General features: G+C 50.1%; 1 long non-coding RNA gene across 1 annotated transcript; it reads left to right on the top strand.

Moving 5' to 3' along the window:
- The first annotated feature begins 776 nt into the window (after positions 1–776).
- LOC117012178 (uncharacterized) lies at positions 777–5,511 on the top strand. The gene is made up of 3 exons (XR_004421141.1): positions 777–928; positions 2,342–2,435; positions 4,770–5,511. It is a non-coding gene; the product is annotated as an uncharacterized LOC117012178 (long non-coding RNA).
- Positions 5,512–22,725: the final 17,214 nt, after the last annotated feature.

Here is a 22,725-nt window from a genome sequence, read left to right as displayed (position 1 = left end):
TCCACAGATTACAGATTGCTGTGTGGGGGGCTTACCCCAATAAGTGGGATTTGCCCCAGTGGGCTCTAGTGACTGTTGAGACCACCCTTTTTGTGTGCCACTTGTGGGGCTAATTGGGCAGTGCTTTGCTGTGGTCTGAAGCCAACCTCCAGGTATGTTGGTTCTGGGGCCTCTTGGGAGGGGTTCCAGGGCAGGCGAAGGCCATCCATTGCCTGTGATTGGCCTGGGACTACCTGGTAAGAGCTACAAAGTGATCTTGGGTTGTTCACTGCCTAGGCTACACCTGGAGGAGCATGGGAGAGGCTACGCTGTGAAACAAGGACATTTGGCATTATTACCAGGCCTGGGGTAGTTCTGCAAAATACCAGGACACCCCAAGGCCTGCTGCCACCTGCCAGCTCCCTTAAGGTTCAGCCGCTGATAAAGCCTCTTGTGGTACGCAACTTGCATGAGGCAGAATCTCAGGGAGTCTCTGGAGTGGGAAGAGTTGTGGTCACCAGGTTAATGTAGATTCTGGCTTGGTGCCAGTGCTGAGCCTGAAATGACTCAGCAAAAATCTCACAGCACACTGAGGCTAGTAGCTGCCCACCTGGGGTCTGTTGGACACTAATAGTTTTCCAAGAAAGGGCTCATGGGGGTGGGGCTGGCTGCTTGCAAGAGAAGTGCCTCAGGTGTTACGTGAGTTGGGTGGGGCTTCAGAGCTCACTGACTAATCAGATTCAGATTTGGCCGTAAAGGTAGGGGGCGGGCTCAACACAGGAAAGATGGCGCCTGCTTGCCAGCTGCCGACTGCACTGGAGGAGGAACCCACCAAGGTAAATGGACTGTCCTCTAACCACCATACGAAGGACACACACCTCAGTCTGCTCCCCTCCCACCCGTATGCCTCTGACACCTCCCAGTCACTGCCCCTTCACTGGAGCCCAAGGTAAGTGCCTGCGAGAGAGTGAATCTGTGCTCAGGCCGTTTAAGAGGATGCCTGGGTTTTTAACAGGCTTCCATCCCACCTGGATGGTCGGAATCCCCACTGGTTTACACAGCCAGATATGGGGGCTCCTGTTTCCGGCACTAGTGCTCTGGCCGGGGGAGGCTGGCGTGGGGCTGGGGTCTCTCACTCTTCTGGGGGGAAACTTCGCTGCTGAAAGAGCCCTTCTGGTTCTCAACTGCCAGACAGAGGTTTTGGATTAGTCAGTTCTGCACCTCCGCCCCTCCTACCAGTCTTGATGTGGCTTCTTTATATCCTTAGTTATAAAACTTCTGTTCAGCCGGGCTTCAGATGGTTCTGCAGGTTGATTGTTCTAGAATTTAGTTGTAATTTTAATTTGTTCATGGAAGGAAGCAGGCACAGTGTTTATGTACTCTGCCATCCCTGGATCTCCACAGTAATTTCTTTATATTTAATAAATAATTTTGTCTTTAGCTGTATCTAATCTGCTGACTATTCTATTTCAAATTCCAATACTTTAAGAAAATTTGGAAGTTTGATATGTTTCCTTCTTTTTCCAATATGCATGCTTATTTTTTATTGTCAACTAGTTTTCACTCATAATGCCCTATTTCTTTTTATGTTTTATAATGTTCCTTTGAAATTTGTCTGTGGGGATTCTTTGAGAACTGGGTGCAATTGGATTTCCTAGAAAGGACCTGTCATTCCTTCTAGGAAAGTTTTCCCTTTGCCCTTTGTAAGGGGGAAGTTTGTTTCCAAATTACTCTATCGTTCTGGCTTTTGACTTTAAGTAGTCACCCCTTTGGTGCCCTAACTTGGGAAAGGATTAGACTTAACCTCTCGTGTTTGTGCTCCATGTGTGGCCATCAAACAGAAAGTCAGTTTCACTATGTTCCACTGATGCTTCTGGAAAATAGAGTTTGTTTCCATATTTGGATTTTTGGATTCGTTTTCTGCTTCATTATTTGCTTCTGAGAAATAATCTAAATCATATTTTAAAGATGGTTTATACTGATTTTGTCTGTGTGTGCGTGTGTGTGAGTGCATCAATATCCCAGGACATCTTGTCATACTGCCAGAAATGGAATTCATTTTAGAATAATTTTCTTGGATCTCAAAAATAAAAGACTGAATTAATTGCACTCACAACTTATAATGATTGGCCCACCTCCTTGTGATTATTCACATCCTGTGGACAATCATTCTGATGTCTTTAATATATATTTTGGGACTGTCATTTCAAAATGTGTGTTTGGTATCTTGTGTACATGTATTATTAATGCATCCACGTGGTGTCATAACATAATCTCATTTTGTTTATTACTCTTTTTTCACTAAGCACTATTTTTTAGAGTTCTCCATGTAATTATGTACATTGAATCTGTTTCTTTTAAGTATCAACTAATCCTTCCTGGCAGACATCTACCATGTGCTACCTATCCACTCTTCTACGATGGGTGTCCCTGTGGGCCCCAGCCCAGCCACCAGGGTAAGTTCTGCAGGGCGTGCTCACATGAGCGCCCTTCAGGCCTAACTGCCTTTCTTTCCTTCTTCCTTCCTTCTTTCTTTTCTTAACTACCTGTGTTTCTAATCTATCAGTGTATTCAATTATTAATTCTTTTAACTGATATTTATATTAACCTACCATGTGCCAAATACTATGTTAGGCATGGGGCAGAATAGTGAATGAGTGAGTGTGTGTGTATATATATTTATATTTATATATTTATATAAATGTATGTATGTGTGTCTCTATATAGGCACACATATGTGTATGTTTGTTGACGTGTGTATGCGCACACATATATCCTAATTATAAAAATGTTTATACAAATGAAAAAAACTGCAAGGGAATATGTAATATGACAATTTCTGGAAGGTGATATTACAGGTGATTTTAAGATATTTTCGGTTGTTTTTCAGATGCTTATAAAGAGCATAGGTTATTTTTCAGCTAGGAAAAATACCCTGAGGAAGTTTTTAAAAATATAAAGATTTGAATTACTGGATCACAATTTGTCTTTTGCTTTGCTCCAGCCGTGTGCGCCATGCTGAATGGGATACAGATTTCTGCTACAGAAGGTATCCCATTCACGATACAAATCTCAAGTCATGGTTCAGCATACTGCGTGCTGGTGGTGGCTTCCTATAATTGCAGGCTTACCTTCAAGGCAAATTCGGTTCCTGAAATTTTCTCTTTGGGGACATGCCCTGTGAAGGGCACATGTCCTTCTAATAGCTGTCTTATTTCTTTAATGGAGGAATGCTGTATTTGGGATTCAAGAATAGCCTGGCCTCTAAGATACCCAAGCATCAATTTGCAATGGGGTTCCCCAAAAAGGATGCATTGAATAGGGTGTGGAGACGAGGAAGCATGTCAGCAAACGACCAGAACCGCCCTGGCAAGAAGTAATCAGGGCCTGAATCACGACCCCCACTGGGAGAGAGAGTGGCAGACTGACAGTGATGTGACATAGGCTGGTGCTAGGTCAGCAAGGTACAGTGACTGACCCCCAGGGGCCCCGAGAGACAGAGGAGACAGTGATACTGCTCGGGCTTATGACTGAGCAGTTTAAAGGAACTCACAGAGGTGAAGCTGAGAAAGGATGTTGGGTAACAAAATATTCAGCCAGCAGTCTTAGGTAGAGCTTGGTCCCATAGATTATTTATATATACACAGATAATTCATTGAATAGAGCATTACTCAAATTAACCCCGGCATCTTTCTTTGGGTCTTCTCTGATTCCTCTCCAAAGCAACATCATTGTCTTCTTTCTGTCCTGGGGCCCTTAGTGCTGGGGTCCAAATAAGGACCTCTCAGTTCTCAGTACAGATTACCCTCTTTGCTCCCAGGTGACCCCAGGATGACTGAATTTTTCCCAGAGTCACTTTATGAACCCTCTTTTCTGTAAAAAGCTTTCCCCAGAGATGACTTCTGATTTGTAAGACTAAAGAAATACCCAACCAAACAAAGCTATTCCATCAACCCTCCCCCTGGACACTGATTCTGTACCCTGGAAGGAAGTGACATTCCTTCCCAATAGCCACCTTAAACAGGTTAGTTTTTCTCACCCTCCTTATTCATTCTCACACTTTTCCCATTTACCAGTTCCTGGGATGCCTAGTCCAGAGTTCAGAAATTTGTTTTATATTTGAGATTTCCAACAGCATAAGGTGTAACTTTCACAATTTAAGCAATAACACAGGCTGGGCTGGGGTAAGGGCCGATGCTGAATACACAGGCAAAGAAAAGGTGAAAGCAAACAGTTCCTCTATGTCTACATTGCTGGTGCTGGAATGTGTTTGATGAACTCTATGTGGGTCATATGTATATTTTTACCAGGCGAGCATTCTAAGTCAGAAAGCTTAACTCGTAGGAAATGAATCTGTAATGCTTCCCCACCTTGCATGTGTACAGGTGTTATCAAGTCTATGGTAGGTTTATAATCAATGACATCCTGGAATGAAGGGAGTGCATTTCCCTCATGGTAAACCCTGTCTTGGTTATGAATATGAATGATCGAACATTTAACAGAGGAATTTGAGAACTTGAGTAATACACAAGGACCATTGTGTTTTGGACCATTTGCAAGATTCAGCCAGAAGCCATGTCTGGAGCCAGTGGGAGAGCTATATTTATATTTTAGGACGAGACTCGCTTCCTTTAAACCCTAAAATACCGCTGAAGATCTAGAGAAAAGAGGAACACTTCAAACTGGAAAGGGTTTGGGTTGCTTTTTTCAGTTAGTAAGGAGTTTAGTATAAATTTAAAACGAACTATTTAATAAGGTAAAGCTGAAGTTCTGTGTAACTATAATTACAGGTACAATCCACTGCCGCCTCCTGGCTCGAGATGAGCTTGGGTGAGGACGAGAGAGACGTTCCAGGAGGCATTTGTGTGTGGTGTAGCGTTTTCTTCTTTGCAATGGATGGATTGAAGATGTTTCCGACCATTAGCTTGCCAAAGAGAAGTCCCGTTTTGGCTCTGCTGTGGTGTTTCTCATTCACTGACGTGGGCACAGACTGAGAACTGGAAGGTCTCCTGAAAAGCTGAAGGGGTGTGGAAAGTGACTGGGGACGCCTGCTGCCACGCTCAGGAGGGGACAGGGACGCAGCACACTGTGCTCCGAGGTCGACGTTCTTCTGGATATGAATCGTCATGAGATCATCTCAGAAAAGCAGTGGGAGGAAAGACATGTTGATTTTGACCCTTACTGTAGCAGTTAAACCACACTTTCCTGCCCAATAACACTCAGTGCTTACATACTTAAATATATGGTTTTTTCCTCCTCCCGCCCCATTTTTAAAACGAGCACATCAGGAAGTGTTACAGTCTGTGATGGAAAGAGCAAAATGGGGAAGGTGACCTTTTGTTGAAAATAGGAAATTAATTCTAAGAACTGCCAGCTTGAAACTTAGATCCGGATTCCCTCCACTAGGTAATGACGTAAGGCGTTTCTCCGTATTCATAGCAGCTCAGGAGCGTTAGCTGCTTTGTAAGAATCCCCCCAAATTGGAAACCTTTGTTCCAAACAGAAAATATTTGGTACTTACCACCCACTTAAGCAAGGAAAGGCAATCCCTGCTCCACCCACCCCGCTACCAAGTAACCCAAACCTCCCTCTGCCAAGGAAAGGAGGGGCTGGAGCCCAGTCCTGAAGCGCCTGCTTTGCTTTCCATCCGAGGATCCATTCCTGGGAGTTTTCACCTGTAAATAGAGACAGGAGTGTGGTGCCGTGGAAAGAGGTCTGCATTTGGAAATAAAGCCTTTGCTGGGAGTCTGGTCTCTACTGTGGCTAATACCTCACTTCCTGGGGGTGTGGTGAGAGGACTGACAGTGTCCATAGAGCTCAAAATATGTTCATAAGAATCTAAATATGACCGTAGAAAAAATGCCCTGGGCAGTATAATATGAAAGCTGTTATTATTATGTATTATTATTATTCAATGTAAGTGATTTATTTAGAGCACTCTGATTTTTAAACTATTAGTATTCTATTTATATAAATGAGGACATTTTCTGGTACTTTCCCATTTCCAACTTTCTGTCAGATCTTCCAGTGTAGACGCACAGGACCTAACATGTATTGTGAGCTAACTGCAGTTAACTTACATGTGGTCTGATGTCACCATTAACATGTACACAAATTAGCTGTTAGGTTGAACTGTATTAAATCACTCGTTTGGGGGGTAAAATGGTCCATATTGGCTGTGATATACACTTCCACCTAATACTACCATTCTCATGTAGATGGACGGATGAGGCTGAGAGAGAGAGAAACATTAGCCCGGGGTGAACCAGGCAGGACAGGAATGGGGTCCCAGGTCTGCCTGCATCTGAAGCCAACACGCCATTGGTGCCAATGGTAGAGTCACTCCCTTGTAAGTTTTCACTGTTGGACCCGAGCTGATGGCCCGCCTGCTGCTGTCATCTCCCCATTCATCTCAGCAGCATTGTCCTTTGACCGGGAATTCCCACACTTTCCGACACTGCCCTGGGCCACTCACCCTCCACCTTTCTTCTTCCGCTTTAAAGGGGCATCTTTGCTGTATTCAGTGTTCCAGAAGCCTCATCCGATTCTGACGGCCAAGCATCTCTCCTAGTTTGGTCCTGGGTGGTCTGTCCTTTCTACTTGTGCATGTTATTTGTACATTCCAGCCCGGCTAGACTTCTGAGCCCTTCTCGGCATTTCCCATGTCTCCTTGAGCATATTCCTTCTGAGCGTCTCAGGCCACGGGAGACAGCTTCTTTGGAATTCTTTTTTTTTTTTTTTTTTTCATGCTGATGAGGCTGTGCCTAGAAATCTGTTTTAGAGAGAAATCTGTGTTTGTAAGTTTCTTGCCTCAGAGGCCCAAACCCTTGTTTCCATTGCTGTTTTCAGCTGTCTTCTTACTGTGACTTAGTGGCTGACACGCATGGATTTTCCTAACACGTACAATTTTGAGTGCTGACTATCTTGCAGGCGCTGCGCTCGGTGCTGTATATAGGCTTGGTGCTTTAATTCTCACCTCACACACACAGTCGGGTATTGTCACTAACGCAGTTAACAGAGAAAGAAGAAGGGCAGTGAGGAAAGGTGCCCGACTGGTCCAGGTGACCCAGCCAGGAAGGTCTGGTGCTCAACTCCCATCAGGCCATCGGCTGTGGGGCTGAGCTCTCGGCCACGGCTCTGCATCGCCTCCCTGGTGTTGGATTCTGAATGATGTGCTTCTCTAGTCAATGCCAAGCCTTTGTATGTAAATATCCACACCTGTGACCCAATATCCAGATTACACACGTGTTTTAATCCAAGTCATACATATATTCATATTTTCTGTCAAGTCAACAAATCTTTTGACAATTAGGCACATCTTTTTATTTTTAAGCAGATGTTTGGGGCCCTGTGGAAAATAATCCCCAGCTAACATTAGATGTCATGATGCGTGAGCCAAAGTGACAAGCAACTAAGCTCCTTCTTATCACTATGTCTGCTACATCATATGGGATTATGGGAAGACAGGAGTGGTCTCTTCCCACCCGGGGCATTGCTGCTGAGCCCCGGGACATCACAAAACCCTGACAATAAGAGCTGGGGTGTAGGATTGTGTATGTGAGGTTTTAAGGAAATTATCTTCTTGTAGTTTATCAAAACCCTATTTAGGAAAACCTTGCCTTTTAGCCTTGTGAAAACCCTGGCTTTTTTTCTAGAAAAGTTTGTTTGGCTTTATGCTGCCTACACTAATGGAGAATGATGGATGCGTATCACTTGTTTTTCTAAATTATTAACAATTCCTTGAAGCACAGAGAAAACCACGCAGGGAGTATGCTTCTGGCAGACGGCATGATACAGGGGGATGAATGTGACAGGCATGCGGAAGGCACTGGCCGAAATTCTGTCTCGGCTGTAAGTTAACTGCAGTGAGCTGGCAACTCGTTAGCTCTCATTCATCGGTGATGTAAACTTGGGAAAGTCACTTAAGCTTTCTTCGTTTGTCTACTCATTCATTCGTTCACTCATTCATTCATCTTTTAAGTTTCTACTAAGGGTCAGGCACAGGTTGAAGACCTCAGTGAGACGCTGCACTGGGGTCTTTTGTATTCTATCAAATAGCCATGAGACTACTTCCTTGACTTCCAAAATACTTGTGATGAAATAATATTTTCAGGCATGTGCAAGCATCTTGTGACGTTTAAAGCATGACATAAATGTTGGTTATTACACTTTTTTAAAAAAGTGTGGCATGTAAAAAATGTTTTGCCACTATCACTACCCTTTAGTTTAGAACTTTATCACCCAAATGGAAACCCGTACCCAGTAAGCATTGTGTGGATAGGATGTTGTTTATCCCTTCATCGGTCATGGATATTTGGGTTATCCCCACCTTTGGCTTCATGAATAATGCTGATATGAATGTTTATGTATAAGTTTTTGTTTGTCTACCTGTTTTGATTCTTTTGTGTTTGTACAGGAGTGAAATTGCTGGGTCACATGGTGATTCTATGTTTAAGTTATTGAGGAGCTGCCGTACGGTTTCCCACAGCAAGCACACCGCCTGCTGTTCCCACCAGCAGTGTGTGAGGGTTCCAAATTCTCCGTATCCTCCTGACACTGGTGACTTCCCTCATTTTTGATTGTAGCCATCCTAGTATGAGTAAGAGGTGCTATCTCATTATGGTTTTGATTCGCGTTTCCTTAGTGAGTAATCATGTGGAGCATGTTTTCATGTGCTTGCTGGCAATTTGTATTATCATCTTTGGAGAAATGTCCACTCAAATCCTTTGCGTGTTTTTTAAATTGAGTTGCTTTGTCTTTTTGTCATTGTTGTAAGAGTTCTTTATATAATCTAGGTAATCGACCCTTGTCAGATATACGATTTTCAAATATTTTCTCCGATTCTATGAGTTGTTTTCTCCCTCTCTTGATATAATCCTTTGATGCACAAAAGCCTTTAGTTTTGATGAGATCCAGTGCATCTATTTGTTCTTCCATTGCTTGTGCTTTTGGTGTCATATTTAAGCTCTCTGCCAAACCCATGGTCGTGAATATTTACTTCTATGTTTTCTTCTAAGAGTTTTATTATTTTGCTCTCATATTAGGTGTTGATACATTTTGAGTTAATATTTTTTGAGGTAAGGTTCACTTTTATCCTTTTGCACATGAATATACTAGTACTGCCAACATTTTTGAGGTTGTAACCACATGACGTTGTTCACTTAACTTCTCCCCGGCAAATTATCTATCTATCTATGTATCTACACACACATACGTATATGTATTGTATATACATGTATATATGTATCTCTGTGTGTGTATGATAAGCATAATCCTACATTTGAACATTTAATGAGAAGTATGATTTGGTTCACAGAGGTGCTCTGAGTGGCTTACGTCGGTAACTGAAGTTGTTGTACTGGGTGAAAAAGTGAAACAGGAAAGTCAGTTTCTCATCTTCAATCGCTTGTTTCCCACACGCATAGTGGTTCTGACACAGATTTGAGCCCTGACATCTTAATCTTGGTTGTTCCATTTTCTTCTTATAAGCCACAAATGAACGTTCATTGCGTCCTTTAGCACAGAACGGGGGGAATGGTACCCCGACCACGTCTCCCACTGAACCAGACACCAGGAGCTTCCAGAGAATCTCACTGCTCAGGCAGCCACACCCCTCCCCACTCTCCATCCGGGTGACTCCCCACAAACTAATCTCCTTTCCATTTCCTGCTGAGTCGGTGATTGCCTAGCCTCTGCCAGAGTTACCCCACTTCCTCTATTTGGAGATACTCCCCTACCCCTTTCCTGGTTCATCTTTATGACATTTGTCAAACTGTTCTACATCAAATTGTCACTCATTCCTGTCCCTCACGCTGGTTGTTCCTTTGGGCTCCTCTGTCTTGGAATGGAGTGGGCCATTCAGAAGGAACACCGTCGTCAGCCGTGTAGGGAGGTAGAGAGGTGGGCCTAGGTGATACTTAGTCTGCCCATCAGGACAAGCAAATGGCCTAGGGACGGGAGGAGCCCACAGGGCTGAGAATGACGTCTGGAGCAGGGGAGGCTGGACAAGCATGTCTCAGGGGCACATCTCAGTCAGGGGTCAAGAAAAACTGTCAGTGCTGAAAGTGGGAGTGTGATTGGTAGGTGGTGACAGCCCCCAGTGGTGGATGAATGTAGACCATGAGAATATCAAGTAAATGATGCCAGGTGGGATGGAAACATCTGGAAAATTGGTTTTCTGAGACTAGGTCCTAGCCACCTTGTGAGGTGTTCGGAGGCCAGGTTTCAAATTCCAGAGGCGTGAGCTCTGACGTGAACAAGACATTTGGAGGACTAGATGGAGACTGAAAAGGGACCCAAAATCATCGTCCACAGGCCGGGCCATGCACAGGGCAGGGAGAGCGAGAGCATGGAGACCCGGGCAGCAGCTTCCCATTCCGCTGAGGGGGACCTACTCACCTGGGTGCGGGGAAGGAGATGGTTACAGAGCTGTAAGTATCTCAGCCAAAATTGATTCAGGAGCTACAGACAAGCTAGGGAGTGAGCATTTGGATGCAGGTGACTAATTGAATTTTAAGAAAGTAGAAGGGAAAGATACAGGGTAGTGAGGTGATAGCGTCATGTCAAGAAAGGAGGCCCACTGCTCACCAGGTGCGGCCACTGAGTCATTCGATGAAGTTTCTAGGTCAAGGGTAAAGGCCACAGATTTTTCACCCTGGAGAGGATTGATTTGGTCAGTGCATCTCGCAGTGACCATATTCTCAGGAACAAATTCATGATATGCAAACTCACAATATGCAAAATACAATCCCAAAAGAATTCTTTTGTTAACTCACAGTAAGAAGTATCCCTTTCCAGTGATATTCATGTATGCTACCCTTGGGACCGCGTCCAAATCAATGGCCGTCAGGGTATGATTAGGGCACAGCATAGGGGATGATACTGGAGGACCCTGGGAAAACTCCCAGAACCATGTGTGATGCTATTCCAGTCACTGGGATGCTAATGTCTGCCCAGTCCCTTTTGTTGGGGTGCAGTTGTCAAGTACCCACTCACATCTTGCCCCCTCCTTCCTTTTTTGGACCATTTTCCTTGTACTGCCACCCTCTCCTCAGGTACAATGCTACCATTGATTAGAGTGCAGGTCCTCCGTTTACTTTCTTCACGGTCTCGCTCTCTTTTGTTCTGATTCATGAGCTGGCCCGTCTGGTAGGGACTGGAGTAGACTGGTCATGTCCATTAGGTGAGAAGTCTGATCATTTCAACTCGGAAGCTCAGCTGACTTCTGAGGGCATGCTACTTTAACTTCTCTGGATTGACCACATTGTAAAATGCAACAGTCGTCTGATATAACCTGTGTCCTTCCAACACTTTCTATCCTCAGTAATTTTGATGAATGGTTGGATGGAAAGATGGACTCAGATACTCAGTATCAATTCAAGGTGCAACATCTACCAATCTTTTTGTCTTTCATGAACTCCTGCTTTACCATCGCTTCCTTTTGGTGTTTGATTATCACCTTAGACCATTAATTCCTCAGGGCAGGGCTTCTTGCCCAGACGGTCCACAGGCCCATCCTGACCTGGAACACCCACCACCTGCCTAGGATGCTGAGACTTGACCCTGAAGTACCTGAGGATGATCTGTGGGAAGGGAGACTCACCACCTGGGACCCTTGATAGAGTGCAGATTCTGATTCTGTCTGAGGTCCAGGGTGGGGCTCAAGGCTCTGCCTCTCTAACAAGCTCCCAGATGATGCAGGTGCTGCTTGGCTGTGGACCTTGAGTGACAGGTGCTAGTGAGAATATCATGGTTTTGGAGACTCACTCTCCTGAGTGGATAGTTCAGTTTCCTCCATTGCCAGCTTCCTAACCTTGGGCAAATCCCTCCACCTGTCAGAGCCTCAGCTTTGTGTCTGTAGAATGGGAATAACCCTTCCTTCCCAGGCTCTTGTAAGGATGGAGGTGCCTTGGATGGTGTCTGTCACGTAGAATCCTTCCTTTCCTACCTGGTCCTTCCCTTTGAGCCCCGTCTGAGTCCCTCTTCCAGCCAGTATTTAACCTCTATATCTGGATGATCCCACCACCAGGACATGTCTGACCCCAGGGCTGACCCCAGGGCCTTTTCAGAAGAAGTCAGTGCTCAGGCACCAACTAGCCCCTTCATATGGCTGCAGCTCCTGTTCTCAGCAGGTGGCCACCCTTCCTGTGGTCCCTGGATCACAGCTCCAAACGCCTGGATTATTCCTGAGCCTGGGAGTTCTTGGGCCCTTACACCTCCAGGCCCTGTGGAAAGGTGCCTCCTTTGTGACGTCATCCAGGGAGGGCACTCAATACCGTCTCCCACCCCAGCCAGGCTGCTGTCTAGAGATAGTGCAAGAGTCTTGCTCCTAAACTGAATGGGTTGACATTGATTTTGGAGTACATTTCCTTCTCCTGCTAATCTGTCCCTCTGAGAAGTGAGGTACTGTCCACAGTTTCCCAAAGGCTGGGTGACCTGGTGGCACCCTAAGGAGAGATTCCTTCCTAGCATTTAAAGACCACTCTAATTTCATTTCCACGTGAGATGTGCAACCCTCACTGTAGAGCTGAGCTTGGGACACGGGTTTCCTGCCTGCAGAGCAGAGACCAGAGTCCGGCTTTCTGCCTGAGAAAGAGCAGGACTCTTGTTAGAGAACAGGGGGAAATGATCAAGTTGTCCATGATTACCAAAGGATATGTAAGAAATATGTTGTCTAAAGTGGAAATTGCTACCCTTGGGTAACAGGAAAAGGCTGGTCATTACATTAGAAGTAGGAAATGGGAGATAATGAAATCGAGGCAAGTGCAGAGTGCAACCTCGATAAGGGGCTTTCATCACAGCCTCCTGATTCATTTTCACAGATGGTTCTTCTCTCAGGCATTTAAACTCTGTCTCTAATATCAATCCGTGAAATGAACAGAGAGATTGGCTCGGTTGTGTATTGTTATTGGAGACTAATACCAATAAAGTGCCAGTCAGATGTCCCCACGACGTCCTCTAAGATGGAAAGCACCTTGAGGCTCCAGGCTGAGTTTCTGCGCTTCTGAAATGCTGTGAGTTCTAATGGCCTGTGGGAGTCACAGGGAAGTCACTGCACTCCAGTCTTGATGGGCTCAGGCTTCAAACAGCCAGCTTGTGCCGCCCAGCACGCACGCACAGAGGGCCCTTGTAAAAATGCTTTCCCTCAGCTCTCGAAAATGCTTGGAAGCATTTTACTCCTAATCCCTAGCTTGTTCCGGAGACGTCCCACCTGCTAACTGGTGGATTCCTGTGAGGAACTCAGCACAATGAGCATCTCTCAGCGTATCAGAGAGGCATCTTCACTCCAAGGCTGCTTAGAACATCCTGCCGAATTCACACTCCATTCTGAGTAATGATGGAGTCTGTGCCAGCAAGCACCTCCTTTCATGGCTTCAGAACATGAGTGTCAGTGAGGAAAGTCCATGATCATATAAGTAAGGAACCAAGGGAACAAAGGCTCCTCAAAATCTGGGAACCGCAGGGGAAGATAAGGGGATTGTGTGGCTCCTAATATCCAGGAAGGGACAGGCCTCGGGGGAAAGATCTGGGGAGCAGAAGCCATCCAGAGGAGCGTGATGGGCCAGCCTGAGCGGGCCCAGCAGAACTGTGCCACCCGCTCTTTCCTGCAGAGATGGGTCTGCCCGGAGCCCTTCTCGCCACAGCCACACCACCACGGACGTGTGCGCTCCGGAAGCACCACTGCTCTGTGTCCTCCAGCTTCCCAGGGAGCAAGTGAGGCCTGAAGTTTTCCCTGACACTTCCAAACCAGGTGGGGGAGCAGTTCCCAGGGGTGATTGTCAGCTGCGCTGCCCCCTCTCTGAAGCTCCCCTTTGTGCTAAGACCAGCTTGGGGGACCCCAGAGAGCACAGCAGTACCTGCTGCTGTTCCGACACCTGGGCAGCTGGTCGACCAGAGCGTCCTCCCAGGGAGACGCAGTGCCCGAGCCTGGAAGGTCCCTGGGAAAACAAGGACAAGGCTTCGCCACTCAACAACATGCTCTTTCCAAAAATAAGGGTTTTTCACCATCAGTTCAATTCTGGCAACTGAGCACCTCTCTTCCGTGCGCGTGGTCCTCTGGGCTGCCACACCTCCTGAGAGCTTCAGCGGGCGCCCAATGGGCCTCCGTGGGTCTCCTGCACGGGACAGGGGTGAGCAGCTCCCTCCCCAGGCCCAGTGCAGGGAGGACGGGGCTCAGTCAGTGAAAGTAACTGATGTGGATGTGTTGGCAGCTGTGTGCCAGGCCCAGTGACCATTTCATAATGTCATCTGCCAGACCTAGCACTACTCCCTCTTTTACAGATGGGGAAACTGAGGCCACATCCTAGGAAGTGGTGGGTCTCCTGGGATTCTCCCCTGGCCCCAGGATCTGATGTCCCGCTCCTGAGCTCTAATGCCCTTTCTGTGCTCTGTGCTGGCAAACCAAAGGCCAGTGAGTGAGGGTGCTGGGCTAGGAGAGAGGGAGCGAGCGTCGTTAGTGAGCCTGCCAGGTGCCCACACGCGGCCAGGCCCCCCTCCAAGGCTGGTCTTGCAGGCAGCCAGGGCCGTGCACCACCTACTGTGCAGACAGAAGGCTGGGGTGCTACAGTTGCCGTGTGTATGTGCATGGGGGGTGCTGACTGGTGCCGACTGAACCGTAGAGTGAGCGTGATGAGAACAAAGCACAGACACGTGGAGATGCCGAGAATGGAAGAGGGGCCTGTGCTCTGGAGCCAGAGGAGAACACTGGGTCCTCCCGTGCTCTGCAGAGGCTGTTGGCAGGAAACGGAGGCAGCTGGTGACGGCCAGGCGTTCTCCAGCGCCGGGCAGTTCCTGCCGTCAGAAGCCAAGGTACGGATGTGGTTTCCAACTCTGGAGGCCCCAGCAGATATGTATCCTGGCCGCATGCGTGCTTGATTTAGAGATAAGCTCGGGTCTGGAGCAGGGGGAGGGAAGCAGGGGCGCCCAGCGCAGACCCCTGTCCCTCCCACCGCCCGGCAGGTTCCCGGAGTGCCGCCTTGTCCATGGCCCTCATCTTCACTGCCTTCCACCCCTCCCCACGTCCCGCTGGGCCTCCCACATGGCCCAGGGCCCGGCTGATCCGTGGTGTCCCGAGTCTGTCTGAGGACCACAAACCCTCTTGTCACTCCTGCCGTGACTGCATTGAGTCTATATGCTTCAGGAGGTCGCTGAGGTGGTGGAAGGACTTAGCTGCAGGGAAAGAAAACACGTGAATGTGCTTTGTGCGCGAACGTGGAGTGCAGCCTAGAGTATTGTTACTAATGCAGGGCCAATGGCAGGCCAGCAGGCCTGGCAGGACGGAACACGGAGGTGGGGGCAGGCAGTGCTGGGACCCCCGGGGCCCCAGGAACCTGCCCTAGTGACATCAGACTGCCTCACTGGCTCTGGCTCCGCTTTCCCCTACCTGGGAAATGACCTGGGCCACCCGGGGGGTGGGGACAGCTCTCACAGTTATCAGGGCTCTGAATGCACTGAGCACGTGTGTGGCAGGGGACCCCTCCTGATGCCAGCCATCCTTTGTCCTGAGCTGCAGGTGGCCCCTGGCTCACACCTTGTTTCTCGTGTGGAAGGGGCTCTGGAACAAACCTTGCTGACTTCACGTCTCTGCTCTCAGACGCTAATGACACAAAATAGATTACAAGATCATTGGGGGAGAGGGGGAAGGACACAGATGGTACAAAAACTAAACATAGAAGATGAAGAGTCAGTAGGTGGCATTGATTATTACCCAGAGGCAGCAGGCACCTACTACCAACTCCAGGACTCGGATGTCCCACATGTCACAGTTGTGACCAAGGAGACAAAGGCACTGTGGTATCATTCGGAGTGACATTCTATCGCTTTGCATTTGTGGAGGAACTTCAGCTCACTTGATACTAGGTTACGAAGAAGGACCATACGTGTGTATTATGACACTTCAAAGAGGGGAAACTGAGGCAGGGGGGTGCGGACTTGCCCCAGCCTACATAGAGTGAGTGGCAGAGGGAGAACCAGAGCTTTTCCCTTCTCCGGGCGCTGAGGCCACGCCCCCTTCCAGCATTCGAGCCCAGCAAGGCTGCAAGTGCTCTTGGGTAAGACATTTCTGGATTCAGCAGGCCGTTGCACAAGGGCTGCTTGGTCAAGCCATCAAGTGTTCTCTCTGGCTTGTGCTGGGGACACAGTTATTGCACAGCAGGCGTCGCACAGATAAGATTTGCGTAGTTCCTCAGGTGATTTGCACACATTCCAATTTGACCCAACTCTCAGGCCATGAAATCACTCGCTGATGGGAGAATTCTGGGGACAGCAAGTGTCCACACCCCTGCTGCAGCCCAGTGACCGCAACTTCTAGGGGAAGCCAGGTGGTGCTGCGTTTTGATCGGTGGGATGGGCCACAGTCAGGAAGACATGTTTTGGGGAACAAAGACCCCAACCCCAGCTCCCACGTGTTCTGTGTGCGTTTGGGCAAGCCACTTCACTTCTGTGTGTGTTGCTTTCCACATATGGAAAGTTGTTATCCCGGAAGTATTTATCTCAAAGGTGCTGTGGCAGTGAAATAAGGCAGCGTATGCCAAGGCAACGCCCCTCAGTATGGACAGTTGATGGCTCCACCACCCCCAGTGTGAGGTGGCTGGGGCGTGGGGACACCCTGCAGGGACACCGGCCTCCAGGCCAAGCCCTCCACTCTCTTTACAGTCCTCTTATTTATTTGCTTCTTCCATGTCGAGTGTGGCTGCTGCGAGTTATTTCTGGTAACATCTCTGGTTGATCAGAGGACGGCGTGAACGCATCCAGGCAGCAATCCGCCTCACTTGGTGCCTCATCTCTCCATGAGAAAGGATGGGGTCGTGTGGGCCAGGTCCCTGGTCTCCTCTTGCCACCTTCCTGAAGGGTCTGTCTGCAGTCAGGGTTTAGAGAAGAACGTGTGGAGATGTCTGAGCAGTGCTCACGGGGACATGGAAGGAAACCCCTCCCGGCAGGGACGCAGTCGTGAGGCAGGGGAGATGGGAGACCTACAGGGTCACCTGCGGGTCCTCTGAGCTGTGAACACTGGGCAGGCACCCAGTACCGGTACACCCACGAGTGGCAGAGTACACACAAGTCTGATGAGCACTGGTTCTGTTTCAGTCTTATGGCTGCACTGCCACCTGGCCTGTCCTCTCACTGAAAATACCTGGTCTGGCAGCCAGCCTTTGCAGGAAAGATTTCCAAAATCTCCATCCCCTGAGGGGAAAAGAACCGAAAAGCCCTTCCCAGCAGATGCTCGTGAGTGTGCACACTCCCGTTTGGCCCTCCCACCGTGTCCCGCAGTCACGTTGCCTGTCACACGTCAGGCTGGGGACAACCCCCGCTCCAGCCTATCATCTGCCCCTCGTCTGCCATGTGCCCTCGGACGAACGCTGAAGTTTACTTTCTTGTAATATACCTGCCTATGATTTGATAACAATCCAGTTAGGCGTGATATCTAAAAAGGGAACAATCTGTAAAGTATTGTGTTTTTCCAAAAAAAGATACTATTGTAAGCAAAACAAAGACCTGGCTTCACGTATTTGCTTTTCCCCCTTTGTCAGGAAACCACCTTAAATTTCTGTCTTAAAGCCTCTCTAAAATTCTGTGAAAATGTTTGGAAATCGTCTGTTCCTGAAAAGTAGACACTAGCATTTTAAGAGGACAGTTTCTTCCGAGGGATAATAAGTCAGGTCGTGGCATTGCCTACCAATGGGGACACCTCGGCTGGGTACAGCCTCTGATTCAAGTCTGGGGCTTCGTACAGAGGGAGGGCTGCTGTCTCCCCTTCAGTTCCTTTTCTTGAAGAGAAAAGAAAATGATCAAACTGGATGGTTCTTTTATTTCAACTGTGACCTCACTGCACCCACCATTGTCAGAAAGGACGCACTGATATCCTTCTCAGCTAATGAAGAGTGGAAGGCGGCATTGCAATCAGTGCTAATAACCCAAAGAAAACAGCACACGACTGAGGTGGACGACGGCTGCTGACAACTTGGGACTAGAAGGACTTCTCATGTCAAAAGGGTTAGACAAGGCTCAGAGCTGCGAAGGACGCAGGTGGAGCTGGGGGGCAGCCCGGGGGTGGGGACTGGCCACGCCGCCAGGAAGAGGGGTGTGTTTGGGAGACACTCTCCTCCATCAACTGAAATGTGGCTTTTGCCAGAAACCCTGGCCTGAGCTGCCGCAGGGCTTTCATGATGTCATGTTACCACCCCCAGCGTTCATCACTCCGATTTCCCGCCCTTGATCTTTCAATGGCATTTCATCCCAGCTCCCCTTTCACTGTCCGCCCACTTTCCACAGCACATCCGATGCAGCGGTAGGTTTGCACGGCTTACCCTTTACTTCAAACAGCATCCCAAACTTATGCGCCATGCTCACCCCGTCTGCAAACGCTGTCCCCTCTCCCTAGCCCACGCCTGTGGTCCCTCACCTGGTTCCCTCACGTTCATTTTGGCCTCCAATGTGCTTTCCACACAGCGACCCGAGGGACGGCTTTCCAACAGCTCTCGGTTCTGTCAGAACCACCTAAACACTCCCCCGGCCTCCCTCTTTCTCGGAGTCTGAGCCGGAGCCTTCCCGCTGGGGACCCTGGCTGAGCTGGCCGCACGCCCGTGCGTCCCTATGGTTCTGCCGCCCCTCACACGTGGGTGCCGGGCCCTGCCTCTGGGCCCCCTTGCTGGCTGTGCCTACTGCCTGGAGCAGGGGTCCTTTCTCTCTGGTCTCACTCAGTCACTTCCTCTCAGACACGCTCCCTGTCCACCCTGAGTGGCCCGCCCTGCTCTGCCTCCCCGAGGCCTAGGAAAGAAAGCCTGTGCGTCCACCTTATCTGTGCCTCTGCTTCTGCCAGGCTGGCCTCCTCTGACCAGAACCTGAGTTTTCTGTGCGACGTAGTCCATGTCCCCAGTGGCACCTCCAGGGCTCAGTGCCAGCCTTGGAGTGGCTGCTGTGTCAGCGACAGGGACCGAGTTTGATGGGAATGACTGAACCGCCCTCTCCTCAAGCCCAGCTTCCACTGAGCAGCCGGACCTCGGCCCACAGGTGTGTAGGACTGTCGCCTGCCCTGCTCAGACTCTGCCGCCCACCAGCCTGCACCCACAGCTCAGAGTGCTCGCTGACCCTCCCGCTCCGCACCCCTCGTCCATCAGGCACCTGCTGTTTGCTGAGCAGCCCTGTATGCCGGGTCCTGAGACAGGATGACATCGAGAGTCAAAACAAAAGCACCTTTCTAGTGGTTTCCCAGAGTTCACCGTGTAGTCCAGGGGCAGACAAGTCACCCCATGGGTGACACCGATGTGAAGGGAGAGACACAGTAAAGGGGGCTGTGGGAGTCCAGAGGGGGCCCCTGGCTCGCCTTGGGCGTCAGGACGGTGGGTGGGCCGCAGGCCCTGCTGCCCCAGGTCCGTCTGTCCGTCCTGACTGTTCCCTCTCCAGGCTGTAGACCTGGTCAAGCTCCTCATCCATGGGCGGGTAGGCCCAGCCCAGATGACCGCTGCATGACAGGTGGATGGGCGCCATTGTCCTGTCCTCGTGTAGAAGACACGAGCGCCCTCCCAGGTGATAAGGCAGCACCCTTGCAAGCTACCCACATTTATTTTCACCCCCACCCTTCCTCACACTCTCTACGCTACACACCTCAGACGACTTCCGTAGCTGGCTGCCCTTCTGCCTGGAATAACCTCCCCTTCCTCCCTGGCAGGCAAATGTGAGTCACATGCGACTTCAAACACAACTCAAATGTCACCCCCTCTTTGAACAGTGCCTGTCCCGCTTCCTGGCCCGCCCTCCCCCATCGTGGTGTGACGGGCTCCCCTTGAATGGACGAAGGCCTCAATGTGGGCAGCGGCGCGTGGCCTGGCAGCTCCAGAAGATGGTGGAGGGCAGCTCTGCAAAGCCAGGCCCGGCTCAGGGCCGGCACGTGGTGGCCCCAGCACATGGACGCACCCTCTGCGGGAATGGGACTTGCTCCCATCTGCGGAACTGGGGACTCTGAGCAGTGTGACAGGCCCGCCCCGAGAGAAGGGGCAATGATGGTCATTGTCACCAACTGGGACATGTGGGCATGTCACGTAATGCTTTGGGCCTCAGTTTCCTCAGTCAGAGCTGGGTGGTGTGTGTGTGTGTACTGACTGGTGGGTACAAGGGCCAGGTCACTACTGCCACCTGCTGTCTGCTTACCCAACTTGCAGGCTGAGCTCCTGTGAGGGAATTCGTATTTTTAGGTTGGTGCAATCCCTAATCTTTTCCTAATCTTAGGAGAAGACGAGGTACTCCGGCCAGAGGAGAGAATGTTTTCCCTGTGATTTTTCTCTCCCATGCTCGCACCCTAACCAGACACTCTCTTTGTACCGTGAGAGCGCCCGGGAGAGAGCGGCCTGGCTTTGTGGGCACCAGGAACGCCCTCAGGGTGTCTGTACCTTGAAATCTCGTGGAGGGACAGACAAACACGTGGTCAGCACCCCCAGCCACAGACACCCGGGCTCCAGAGTCCGAGCAGCTGGGGTTGGGGGGGGGCAGGGTAACCCGTGTGGCCAGGCTCCAGGCCTTCAGGGCCACCGGCTGTCACCGCGGCCACCATGAAGACTGCTCCAAGGTGTGTTCCAAAAGCAACACTCTGGTTGCTCTTATTTGCCTGTGACTCTAATAATTCATGAAACAACGAAGTGCTAGCTGCTGGGCGCTGCTTTCTGGGACCGCTGTCGGTGTCACCTCATCATGGTGTCACCATTATTCCAGAAAATAACGACCATGCTTCCTCTTCTCTGACCCCTCGGTGTGTGCCTCAAGTTCCCCTCGAATCAGGATCCTGTGGGCACCTGGCCAGACCGGCTAGAAGAACCGCCGGCAGGCAGTCGTGCCTCCTCCGTGCGTCCTCACCAGGGAACGACCGCCTGTGACGCAGCTTCCCTGCCTGGCCCTCCCAGTGGTCTCCTCAGGGATCATGACCAGGTGGCCTTGGAAGGCGTCTGGTTTCCCTGTCCCCGGCGAAGCCTTGTACGTCCGTCTGTCCAAATGGAAGCAAGGTGTGGACTGACACTGAGCCGGCCTGGGGGGTCTTTGAAGCGGCCGGCGGTGGTCCCCTGGTCCTCCTGGAGGGGCTGCAGGACAGCAGTCACGGGGCTACAGGCTGAAGGCGTGAAGGAATTTGGGGCTCAAAAATGGGTGGAGCCTCTTAGGAGGGACCTTACTCCCAGGTGAGGTCTTGTCCTGAGAACTTACTTTGCCATCTACGGGCTCAGGGAATATCTGTGCAGACCACCCAGGGAAATTCATTCATTCATTCATTCACTCACTTGTTTACTCATGCAGCAGATAGTTATTGAGGTTCTCTTGGCAAAGACCGTGCCGATTGCTGGGAAATGGGTGTTGAGATGAAACCGCCATGGATCCTGTTCTCTGAGGGAGCTGGAGATTGATCAAAGCTTCTCATGAAGGCTGTAGAATGACAGTGAAAATACTACCAAGGAAAATACCATCTTACGTGAGAGCTCCTTGCAGAGGGACTTATGTGGACTAGGCTCCCCAGGCTTCCCCAGGAAGTGACCTGGGTACAGAGAGCCAAGGACGGATGGGAGCTAACTCGGTGGAGAGAAGGGAGAACAGAGCTCCGACAGAAGGAATGAGGCTCAGAGCTGCCAAGGCAGAAGGGAGAGAGGCCTCCTTGAGGGTCTGACAGAAGCCGTGAGCTGGAGCAGGGGCAGCACTAAGCCGGATGTCCCCCACCCTCTCCTGGGAGTCTCTGGGGGACACGACCCAGCAAGCACTGGGTGGTGTCTGTCCCTGGGCAGGCCTAGCAGATAGCTGCATGGCCCGCAGGTCAGGCTGTCAGTGCTTATGAAGAGAGCTGAGGCCACTTGGGGACGTCTGTCCTTAGGACGCTGGCCTGGATGCTTAGGTGCTCAGTGCACGTCTGCTAAATGATGAACGGAAAGGTCCCCTGCCCCAGCCTTGGGAGGCGGCCTTCGTCAGAGGGATGCTTCCAGCTCCTGGGAGGTTTCCCTCCCCCTCCTTTGTCCCCGGTGGAGGATGCTTGTGGATTGCTCACATGCAGGGGTACCAATGGGGCCGTGTTTTCTGGGGAGCGTTAGGAAGGGGGTACAACATGAAGGGGCACTGGGCCATCTGCTCTCCTGCCCTTTCGCTCAGGTTCTTGTGTTTTGTGCTCCATTCTCCTTGCTGAATATCCTTCCTCACCATCAAAGCGGTAAAAACAAGGCGTTAGCTCTCGGCTGAGGAACCCAAAGATGGAAAGTGTTTATTCCCTGCTTCCCTCAGTCTAGGGCAGGCGGCCCGTGAGCAAGTCTGCTTCACAGGGGCTCTCAGGAGCTCTGTGCTGAGGCTCCACTTCCGGGGTGCTTCCTTTGGGGAGCTGCGTGGACGTCACCAACCCCTTCATTCCTGAAGACTGGATGTGACAACAGCATTGGGAGTGAGAACGCAGAAAGGAAGAGTGGCGCCCTTTCTGAAAGTGTGGGCGAGGAGAACAATTTCAGATAAAGAAAATAAAAGTTAGAGGGGCTAAGTAATTGTCCCAGTATGACACAGGTGACTCTTCCCAATGAGGTGCCGTAGGCTCCCTGGCTCAGGTTCTAAAGGGCTATTCTGGTGACTTGAAGGGCAGGGACTTACAGACAGAGCTGAGGGCACGCTTGGGGCATTGCAAACCGCGGGCACAGACGGCTCCTGAAGGAATGGGCGTCCCCTTCCAACGTGACTTGGTGGCTCTTCTCCAGTGGCGTCCTTTTCCCTCCCGGACTCTGGAACAGCCCGGGACTTGCA

This window comes from Rhinolophus ferrumequinum, chromosome 20 (genome assembly GCF_004115265.2).
Source record: "Rhinolophus ferrumequinum isolate MPI-CBG mRhiFer1 chromosome 20, mRhiFer1_v1.p, whole genome shotgun sequence".
Taxonomy (NCBI): domain Eukaryota; kingdom Metazoa; phylum Chordata; class Mammalia; order Chiroptera; family Rhinolophidae; genus Rhinolophus; species Rhinolophus ferrumequinum.
Note: the sequence above shows the minus strand (reverse complement) of the source record. Positions and strands in the feature narration are given on the sequence as shown.